The following is a 12,332-nucleotide window of genomic DNA, read 5'->3' on the forward strand; positions in this document are numbered from 1 at the left end:
ATGATTTAAGCATCTCCCAAAGGCCCCAACTCCTAATGGCATCATCTTTGGAGGTTAGGATTTCAGCACATGAATTTTAGGGGGACACAGACATTCAGACCATAGCACATATACTATGTGACCTTTTGTGTCTGGCTTCTTTTACTCAGCATGTTTTCAAAGGTTCATTAATGTTGTAGCATGTATTAGGACTTCATTCTTTTATGGCTGAATAATTGTCCATCAAATGCATTAGATGTATAAACATTTGGATCATTTATACTTTGAGTTATTATGAATAATTCTGCTATGAACATTCATGTACAGGTTTTTGTTTGAACATATGTTTTCAATTACCTAGGTGTATGCCTAGGAGCAGAATTACTGGGCCACATGGCAATTTTATGTTTAACATCTTGAGGAACTGCTATACTGTTTTCCACAGTACCCTCACTATTTTACTTTTCCACAATGCCCTCACTATTTTACATTTCCACCAGCCGTGTGTGAGGGTTCCAATCTCTCCACATTCTCACCAAAAATTATTTTCCTTTTTTTTTTTAATTCTAGCCATCTTAGTTAGTGTGAATTCATATCTCATTGTGGTTTTTATTTACATTACCCGGATGACTAATGATGTTGAGCATCTTTTTATGGGCTTGTTGGCAGTTTGTATACCTTCATTTATTCAATTGTTTTCCCCATTTTTAAATCGGATCATTTGTCTTTTTGTTGAGTTCTTTATATATTCTGGATACTACACCCTTATCAGATATATGATTTTCATTCTCTCAGTCGTCTTTTCACTATCTTGATACTGTCCTTTGATGTACAAATGTGGTTTTTTTTTTCAGTTTTGGTGAAGTCATATTTATGTTTCTCTTTAGTTGCTTGTGCTTTTGGTGCCATATTTAAGAAAATGTTGACTAATAAAAGGTTGTGGAGATTTATACCTATATTTCTTTCCAAGGGCTTTTTAAATTTAGCTCTTACACTTAGATCTTTGATCCAGTTTGAGTTAATTTTTACATGGCATGATATAGGATTCTAAATTCATTCTTTTGTATATGGATATCCAGTTGTCCAAGGATCATTTATTGGAAAGAATATTCTTTCTCCCTTGAATGGTTTGGAGCTCTTGTCAAAGATCAACTGACCATCAATGTATGGGTTTATTTCTGAATTCTCAATTCTATTCCATTAATCTCTATATTTATCCTTATGCCAGGGCCACAGAGTTTTGATTACTGTATTAATTATTGAAATTGAGAAATGTGAATCCTCTCACTTTGTTCTTTTTTTCTGATTGTTTGTACAATTTTGTTTCCCTTGTAATTTCATATGAATTTTAGGATAAGCTTGTCAATTTATGCACAAAAAAGGCAGTAGGAAATTTAACAGGGATTACACTGAATCCATAGATAAATTTGGAGAGTGTCGCCATCTTCCTATCCATGAACATGGATGTCTTTCCATTTAATTTTTTTCAACAATGTTTTATAGTTTTTGGTATTTAAATCTTGCACATCCTTCATTAAAGTTATTCCTAGGTATTTTATTCTTTTAGATGCAACCAAGCTGAACTTACTAACTCTAAGAGTTTTTTGTAGTTTCATTAGGATTTTCTATATAAAAGATCATATCAACTGCAAACAGATATAGTTTTACTTCTTCTTTTCTGATTCAGGTGCCTTTTATTTCTCTTTCTTGCCTAACTACCCTGGCTAGAACTTCCAATACAATGTTGAACAGAAGTGGTGCGAGCAGAAATTAAGGGGAAGGCTTTCAGTCTTTCACCACTAAGTATAATGTTAATTGTGGGTATTTCATAGATTCCTTTTATCATTTTGAGGAAGCTCCCTTCTATTCCTAGTTTATTGAGTGTTTTTATTATCAAAGGATATTGGATTTTGTCAAATGATTTTTCTGCCTCTAATGAGATAATCATGTTGTGTTTTTCCTTCATTCTGTCAATATGGTGCATTACATTGATTGAACTTTAAAAGTTGAACAAGCTTTGCACTCTTAGTATAGAGACTTAGGATAAAGTCCATTTGGTCATTTGGTATATAATCCATTTGGTATATATAAAGTCATTTGGTATATATATAAAGTCCATTTGGTATATAATCATTTTAATTTGTTGCTAGATTTAGTTTTCTAGTATTTTGTTGAGAATTTGTACATTCATATTCAGAAGAGATATTGGTCTATAGTTTTCTTTTCTCATAATATCTTTGTCTGGATTTGGTATAAGAATAATACTGGCCTCATAGAATTAGCTAGAAAGTATTCCTTCCTCTTCCATATTTTTGGAGAGTCTGTGAATGATTGATGTTAACTCTTTAAACATTTGGTGGTATTCAGCAATAAAGCCATCCAGTCCTGGGTTTTGTTGTTGTTGTTATGGTTGGGAGGTTTTTGATTACCAACTCAATCTCTTTACTTGTTATAGTGCTATTCAGATTTCTACTTCTTGTGTCAGTTTTGGTAGTTTGTGTGTCATAAGAAATTTTTCCATTTCATCAAGGTTATCTAATTTGTTGGCATACAATTGGTCCTAGTATTATCTTATAATCATTTTTATTTCTGCAAGATCAGTTATAATGACCCCACTTTCTTTCCTGATATTAGTAATGTGAGTACCTCTCTATTTTTTATTGGTAAATCTAGCTAAAGTTTTTTTCAATTTTGTTTATCTTTTTAAAGAACCAACTTTGAGGCTTGTTGATTCTTTCTACTGTTTTTTATTATCCAGTTCATTTACATCTGATCTAATCTTTATTATTTTCTTTTCTCTATAGAGACAGAAAGTAGATCAGCGGTTGCTTAGTAGTGGGTGGGAATGGGGAATGACTTCAGATGGGTTTGAGGGATCTTTTTAGAGTGACGAAAATGTTCTAAAGTTGGATTGTAGTAATATATGCACGATTCTGCACACTTACTAACAATTATTGAATTGTAGGTTTAAATGTGTACATCATACATTTTATAATATGCAAATTGTACCTCCATAAAGCTGTTTTTTTAAAAATCTCCAGCTCTGTCACTTAGTAATTAGGTGATCTTGGGCAAAATATTTAATTTTTATGAGCTTCAGTTTCCTCATTTGTTAGATGAGAATAAGAGTTTCCACTTCACAAGTTTATCTTGAGAGTTAGACATAATGTACATCATGTATACAGAATTATAAATGATGTATATTAAGTATCTAACACAACTCTTGATGCATCACAGATTTTCAGTAAATATCAGTTACCTTTCCACTTCTGTTAAATGGTGGTGGTGGTGGTGGTGGTGGTGGTGGTGGTGGTGATACTGATGAGGAGGAGGAGAATCTCACTCTGCTGAAGCAGATCTTTGAGGCACATGCAATCCACATTCAGCCCAGATTCAGTTGGGAGAACACGAGAGTAGAACCAAACTGGTACTTAAAAAAATGGTTGATAAAGTGTATCCTGAAAAGCACTTAGATTTTTTAAAATTATTTGTAATATAAAACAATTTTGAGGTAAAACTTCGTCTTAAAGAGAATGCCATTTTTATTTTAGTTACCAAGTTCATAGTTTGGTTCAGGTCTGTAGCTTGGGGGAAGGAAAAATGTTATGGCTTGGGCCTGATTCCATAGGTCCTAAATTGTGAAAGACAATGAAGCCCTCAAAATTTTCACCTTGAGAGTACTTTCAAGACTTAAGTTCCCCCAAAATGGCTATTTTAGGGCTAGGGCCCAGACTACATTTTGCACTAAAATAGTCTCTACTCACTGCTCAAAGTCTACAAAGGGTAGGAAATGGTGGACTGTTGCAGAGCTCTACTCTGAGCAGTTTGGAAACTAGGCGATCACACTCAGCCTTGGGAGTGACTTTTCTCTGGAAAGATCTGATACAGAAGAACACCAGGTACCATCCCAGGTTCCTGGAAAAGTAGCCAAACCTGATGAGTCTACACTGACGTAGTTCTCAATGGTTTCCCATATGGGAGTTGTTCCACTCCTCACAGAGCTACAGAGATATACAGTAAAGGTAAAAGAGAGACAGGAGGCAGGTCAGCGTACTAGAATGGCCCTTTCTCAACAACTGCTTGGAAAATATGACCACCATTTGAATTCCCTCTACCCTGGGGCTAAGCAATAGGGAAAGAAAATAAGATATAAATTCTTATAAAATCCAAAAGTTGAGGGAGAAAAGGAAAAGAAAGACCTGACACTGTGTGGCAATATAGGAAGTATATTTTCAGGGTGTCTCCCATTTCCACACTAAATCTCAAGGACTTGCTTCTTTCCTTAGCTTGGCATTCAGTCATAGATGTACTACTAAGTAGCTGTGACTTTCAGCACATAACTTGAACCTCTCTGGGTTTCAGTTGCTTCATATGTAAGATGGGAAAAATAATAAAATTTATCTTACAGAGTCCTTATAAGGATTCAAGGAAGTAATAAAGCAACTGGAAAACACCTAGTTCAGTGCCTGGCACATAAAATATGCTTAGTTAAATTCCTACTGAATTCAAAATCCATCTGATTAACTTCTGTCACTTCAGATGATAATGAGCGCTATGTTTATGTGTTCTCCCCACCATATAGCATGCATGCATTTTAAGTCTTTTACTGTCTCAAGTTAGAAGATTTACTAATTACTAATGGATAGTTCAGGAAAGACAGAGAACAATAAAAAGATTTTTGGTGGAGTGTTGAGGAAAGCAAAGAGCCCTTCCACTTTCCTTTGGCCACCAAGAGAAACAGTAAAATAATCATCCCCAGGTGACCTGTCAGGGTCAAAGTTCTAAGTCCTTGCAAGGATGTGAATGTATGACATCACTACAACGGAGTAAAGAATTATGATCAACAATTCCATCTAACATGGAACAAAGTAAGAAAGGGCAGTGAAAACTGGAGCCTAGGTCAATGGTATACGTGGGGCAAGGGGGTAGAGAGAGGGACAAGAATTGTAGGAAGAGGAATTCACATAAGACATGTAACACAAGGCTACATTATGGGTGTTTCTGATTTCCAGGACAAAGTATTTGGAATAGTTGAGCTCTTCAACTGTTTACTTAAAAGAAGAATCTGAATCAATGTGAGGTAGCTCTATTTGCTTATATATGCCCTAACAAATCTTGAAAGACTAAGTGAGTTGGCAAGAAAAGAATGAGTATTCGATGATTTTAGTGTAATTTCTGGGGCCTTCCTAGAACCATCGGTGAGGTGAGTCTTGGCAAAGGAGCAAATTAAATAATTGTGTCATTAAGCAACATGCATATTCATGCAGACGCTGTTGTTTACACATTCTTTTCTGTCATGGCTAAATAAAACACAGCACCATTTACGTGCAAATCACCACATAATTGTTCTACCACACTTCTAAATGACTGGAGGGGGTGTTACTGGGTACAGGCTTTCCAAGTCCCTGAGAATTATGGTGAGCCATCCAATAAAGGTCAGTTGGTGTGCTCCATCAGATCAAGAAACAAAGGATAGCAAGACTGTGAACCCAGGGAGGCAGGGCATCTATAAATCACAAGGGCCTGGGCAAAGAGGAATCAGAGGTGAGGTAAGTCACAGAAATAGTCTCCACTGAGAAGAATGAGGCAAAAGGGAAGAGGACTGGTGTTACTGAGTGTCTACAATTTATCAGGTGCTATGCTAGGAGTTTTATACAAATTACTTCAAGTAATCCTCTTAATAACCTTATGAAACATACCGTCTTGTAGTCCCATGGTACAGATAAAGAAACTGAGATTCACCTGCCTTGGTGACACCAGCTAGTATGCCATAAAACTGAGCTTAGTTCTCTCTGAATCCAAAGTCCTTCTACCACAGCATGTTATCGCCATACAAAAGGGACAAAAATATTTGGGAAAATGGCCAGGCAAACAGTACACAGTGAGTTCACAGGAAATAAGCAAAGGTTGAAGTAGGGTGAGGTGAAGGTACAAGAGAAGAAATAGGAGAACCTAGAAAAAAAAGTAGCACAAAGAACAAAAGAACAACCATAATTTGTCTTTATATGTCTCTCCCTCAAGGTAAGAACCAATCCTGAATGAGACTGGCCTGAAACCCTGAAGAGGACAAATAGGACAAATAAGCCTCAATGCTCAGCACCATTGGCTGGCCACCTGGACCCTGCATTCAGAGCATTCTCTGTCAGAGGCTCTTCCCTGATAGACCTTCATGTAGATATTAGCACAACTGGCTTCTTCGGCCTTTCAAACTAGTGAGTAGCTTGTGTAAATTTTAAACTGCAGAGAAATGCCATTGTGTGAACTCTATGTTTGTTCCTCTGCTGGCCCACTGAACATTAATGTTTGCAGAAAAAGCTGTTTACAGCTACTTACTCTGGTCTTCTAAGCAAAGAGCACTAGAAGACTAGTATTTGTATTAGGAAGGTACCATATTGAGACCCTAAGGAGAAGAGCATCAGATAGAGCTTCTCTTTTTCTGAAATCTGGGATGCTTTTTGAGAGCACTGGCTTGGGGGTGTGGGGAGGAAAGGCAGCCCAGGATAATACCAAAAGATAAAATTTACTGTAAGTTTTTGTGTGAACCTGTTTGGTGTCGGTTGGGAATTCTTGAATTACAGGAATTGGTGAGATAAAGTCTTTTCTGTTTACTAGCACGGCTGACCACACATGTAAGTGATCTGATTTTAGGCATTTTCTCACAGAAACATAAAATTGGAAACAAAATTGCATCCTTAAGATTCAATCCATTCTATTGAAAAGCATTTTGATCCCTGTTAAAATGTAAACATCTCTGGGCAGGGTAACTCTTTTATACGTTAACTCTTTTATCAGCTGTACTTTTCTGGACTTTTTCATCTAGAACAGGGTCAGCAAACTTTTCCCGTAAAGGAGCAAAGAGTAAATATTTTGGTTTTTCCATGCCTACTCAACTCTGTAATCATAAGGAAAAAAGCAGCCATAGACACTATAAAAAAACAAGTGTGGCAGTATTCCAATAAAACTTTATTTACCAAAAAAAAATTGGCCAGCCAAATTTTGCCAATCTCTGACCTAGACAGAAGTTTTTTGAGCAGGAAGGCTAAGGTTCCTGGTCAGTGGAAGTAGGAGAAATATGAGAGGTTGCTCTACAGGGCATCTAAGTGGGTTAAAGATGACATAGGCCATTATTAGTTCTTCAAATAACCAAAATCTAAAGGAAGATTCTATCTAGAGAATATGGACTGGTGTACAAAATGATACAAGAATGTACATTTTTCTGGAAAAAAAAGGTCCTTAACTTTTATCAGATTTTCAAAAGCATTGATGACCCCATACAGGGTGAAACCCCATAGCATAAAGGGGAACATCTTGTCCTGAAAATCTACCTTCCCCAGGCCAGCCCCTAACCCACATCTACCAGTGAAGTTCAATGACCACTGTTATGTCCACTCACATATGTTTCAGCAATCATCCTAGAGAAAACATATGTTTCACTACCTCCCCCTTTTGGTAGCTATTTACTTATAATAATTGCAAAAAAAAAAAAAAAAAGCATATAGTCATCACTAAAAGGTTGAGTCTAGGACTCTACCCATTCTTAACCTGATCCTGGCTAATGAAAATAAAATGATGTACTTACAGTTAATGAGCCAATTAATGTTCTACCAGACACTGTGCCTATCTTTCATTTTCGTTTTATTACGGGCCTAAATTGATTTCTACACATAGAGATATGATCATCAGAATCAGCCCTACTCAAAGTTAGCAGAAGTAGTGCAGTGAGGGGGTAGGTTGAGGCTATGGTTTGGGGCATAAAAAGGCAAGCTTTGGGTTCCAGTTTCGGGTCATGCAAAGAGCTTGGAAATTGTCACTCCTGTCCTTGAAACAATAAAAAGCCGGACAAAAAAAAATCATTAACCTTTCTTTGACCCATGACAGAGCTGAAGTCGCAGAGCATATACCACCCCAAAACCTAGAGAGACGGTCACATCCAGAGTGACATAATCCTTAAATTTGCTCACCTGGAACAAAACCCACTGAAATCCATAAGCTTGTAGGGACACTTAAATGATTATTTTGACAAAGTTCTGAAGGCTAAGTGTAAACTACGTTGAAAGTGAGAAACTCATGGGGGCTGCAGTCTTAGGAAGACTCCTCACACTTTGTGGGCTTTCACTCCAGGAATTTACCAGATTCTCACAGTGAGGATATGAAAAAGATCTCCTCGTGGCCCCGGCTGATAATTACTAATAAATAATTAATATAATTTTAAATGTTTTAAAAAAGTATAAATGATATGCTAGGAAAGGAGATAAAACGAAACCACATAAAATATTCAATTAAAACCAGAGAAGGCAGAAAAAGAGGGTAAAAAAGAAATAGAGCAAATATGAACCTAATAGAAAACAGTTGCAAAGATGGTATCTATAATCCAACTATACAAATAATTAATTTACTTTTGAATCCTTTAAATATACCATTTAGCAATATGGTGTGGAGTACAGGGACGCTCTGTAATATTCTTGTAACTTTTTTGTATATCTCAAACTATTCTAAAATTAAAGTTTATTATTAAATGTTATTTTAAAAAGGCAACTTCATCCCAAAGGATATCTCCCCGGCCCACTACCATAGAATCTGAAGTGCCACCATAAAGAGCCATCACCTCTAATTCTTATTTTGTAAAGGTAGCAGTCCTGGGTATCATGTTAAGCACTACTGCTATCTTGATTAACGCTTGAGACTGGTGTTTCTCTCTCCTATAGCTACTAAGGAAGGGACTGAAGGAACTAGGCTTCTCACTGAGAAGGGAGGGTTACTATGGAGCTGGCATGGCCAGGAAAGCAGAAAGGAGTAGGGTACCTACCCCAGCAGGGGTTACCAATCCTGAGGCCCCAGGACCTGGGTTTGTGAAAACCTATGGAAAAAAATATGGTGAACAGGCAAATTGAAGCAGTCCAAACTAGCATGTGGAGACCAGGATATGCTGGCTCCTGCTGACTTTTACCTCAAGGGCCTCAGCTTGGTGTAACAGTACTTCTTACAGTGGCACTCTCTCAAAGCAGTTCACACATCTCAAATTAAAAGCAGGCTCTCCCCGGTGATTTATTACTGTACAACTCTACACAGTTGGTAATTGGGAATTTCAGCAGCACTTGAATGCCTATTTTGTCACAAGTTACATGAAGGCTAAAGAGAAATGGTTAAGGGAGTGGATAATTATGGAAATACATACATCTGACTTTGAATACAAAGTCAGATGCTTTGCCTCCCAGACATGTTCCAACTTGTGTCTGGGTTCAGCTTAGCATAGGTGAAATCTCACTTAGCCAAGTCAACATGCTTGTGAAAATATCCAGGGGATGAGCGTGAGAGAATCAAATTTTTATCAAGCAAATGCTGTTTTCTCCTTGGGTTTAATATCACTTCAGGAATGTTTTATGTTCACATCTCCTAGATCCTCTAGCACGAGTTACAAATCTCTCTGCCTCCTCCTCTAGTTTATCTGTCAACTAGTTATATGTAATTCTGTAAATAAAGAATTAAAAACAGTAGGAAAGCCTCTTATTTAATGGTCTGCCACTGTGAGTCCTTCTCCTTAAACCAAGAATTCTTCTGGCTATGTCAATTATCCCTCCCTATGCATCTGCAGGTCTTGGCTTTCTTAAGCAGAGCATGTCTGTCATCCCATGGGTTTTTCACAGAGGAGCGTTTTACAGACAGAGCTGGACAAAAAGAGAAACAGCTTGCTCCAACACTTCCCAGGTCTAGATAATCATCAGACTCACGTGGAAAGCTGTTTAATATACAGATTTCCAGGCCATGCCGATCACCTACTGAATCCCTGGAGGTAGGGCCTAAGAATCAGTATGCTAAAAAGCATTTCAATTCTAGATTTAATTAAATAAGGACACCCCACCCCACCTCTGTCCAGTGATTCCAAAGATTAATCACTTTTGAAAACAGTGGTCTAGTCCAAATTCCAACTAAAGGTTTGCAGTCAGGACAACAGAGCCACATTGAGCAACTACATATGGTTGGAATATTTCTGAGGAGCTCAGTACCCTGTTGATAGAGGAGACCTAAGTAACAAATGGTTATTAGATCCTACTTATTTATGTTCACAATTTTCCTACCTGGAGGACAGGACCAAGTTTACCATCTTTTCTACAATCAATATAAGGTATGTATTTTCCTTTGCTTCAGTTCAAGCAAATTAACCTTCCTAGTTCTTAATTCAATCTTACCTCAGCCGCTATAAACCACTCTAGAGTATCCCATTTCTTCACCTTACTCTGTCACACAACATGGGGTCAGTACCAGAATTTAAATACCAATTCATAATTCACCAACTATAAACAGAAACATTCACAGGGAAGCACCTAGAATTTTCCAGAGTAGAAGACTCTCTAAATTTGGTTAGGCAAATGCCCAGGAGGCCAAATCACCAGGCAAAGTATTATGGTGGTTGAGCTATAGCAATCCTTTCACTCTCAGCCAGAAGAGCTCCAAGAGAACAGGTTCCTCTACCCTATACAATGGTCTCCGAATGTAACTTCCAAGTATAGACCTTAGAATTTCATTTTCTGAGATGTACTATACTGAGCACTGCACTTGGAATCAGGAGACATCCAGTTAGGTGATCATAGATAAATCATTCTTTCTCTTTGAACCTTAGCTTTCACATCTATAAAATAAAGGAATTAAACTGAACAAGCTTTTAGAATTACAGCTCTAATTTTTAATTGAACCGAGTAGGGCCATTTGTAGTATGAGTTCTGGACTTCTCAGGGTTCTAGTTATATGTAAGGAATCTGAAAAGGAACTCCGAGAATTACTTGGTTGGTATTAAATTCAGCCCCGAAGAACTTCCAACTTTTCATCCCAGCTTACCTTGCACTGGACTCACCATCTTGGCCAGTGAGCTACCCAGTCACAAGTCAAGGGAGCCAGGGAAAACAGTCTGTTAACAATGCTGCTCATAGCCTGAGAGAGCCAGTCAGGAAACCCTTGACTTTTAACATAATTGAGTTCCATGAATGTCAAAGGAAATGGTATAAAAGTTATTATCCCAATCTAAAATCCCCAAAGTGAGATAAAATCCTAAGAGTCTTTCAACTGGGACAAGGTTTGTTCAACTTTAGCATCTGGTGGTAGCAATAAAGACAGAGCCCCATGCCTATTGGGGCTCTTCAAGTTGAATGACCAAATTAACATGGTCAGTGGTTAGTAGGCTCACTGAAGCTCTATGGAAGGATATCTCTCCCTCTCCTTCCTATTTGGGTCCTTATTCTGCTTGGTCTCGACTGGATGATTCTGGTGTGGGTTGGCAGGAGGAAGCGAGGGTATTATTTTGGTCCCAAAAGCATAGCTCAAGTTTCTCACACTATAAAGCTAACCAGCCTCATAAAACATCACAACAACATCCTCACCTCTTCTACTGAAAGCCCATAAATAACAGAAGAGGCCATGGGAAGCCCATTTCTGCCCAAAGCATACAAGTATCCTCTTATAATAGTGTTTCCAGAGGTTAGGACCCACACCCAAATATATCACACTACTGAATGACATGGTTAGGTCAGAGAGCCATGGTTTGATGGGTAGTGATGCAAACTACCTTCATAGCACGCTGTCCTTTATCTGAAAAAGGAATTTCCCATCACCAAATGAGGCTACCTTTCCAGGAAGCCATAAAGTTGCTGACTACCCACAGTGTCAGCACAAATTCACCATATATGTATTACCAAAATGAATGGACTATTTTTTTCACTGTTTGGGTCACCATTGCCATAATTATAAAAGACAGCAAAAAAACTCTGGTACTTAAGGGTATGCTAGTTCTAATGCACATCCAAAAGGCTAATGGGACCTGGGTGGGTGGGAGGGGGAGAGAATGACCCTGAAAATAAACTTTTCTCAGGTACAGACCTTCTCATACTCTAGACCTTCTCTGCATTCTAAGGACCCAGATTAAAGCACACAATCTGAAATAGGAAATGGACACCCTGTGGAAGATGCCTCAATTCTCAGACTAACTGGGTAAGATGTGAATTGACCAACATAACCACTAACCCAACTCCTTGTCCACAAAGACTTCCAATCCTCTCTGCTGGGATCACTTAGTCCCATGCTTCAGCCTCAATGCTGTTCCAACCTCTGGAATCAATCAGAACCCTAGCCAAGGAGAATTTAAGAAACTCATAATCAGTATCCCTTGCTGCAGATCCTCCTCTGACATAAAACTGGTTTTTTGGTTTTGTTCTTTATGATCAAGTTCTGTCTTATTTTTTGCTCCAATAACTGGACCCTTTTTATATGTGTGTGTGCTTAATGTATTTGAGGAACAGCAAGGTGGCTGCTGTGGCTGAAATGGTGTGAACTAAGAGGGGAATAGCAAAGGCATGAGATAAGGA

Source organism: Balaenoptera physalus (genome assembly GCF_965194825.1).
Source record: "Balaenoptera physalus genome assembly, chromosome: X".
Taxonomy (NCBI): Eukaryota; Metazoa; Chordata; class Mammalia; order Artiodactyla; family Balaenopteridae; genus Balaenoptera; species Balaenoptera physalus.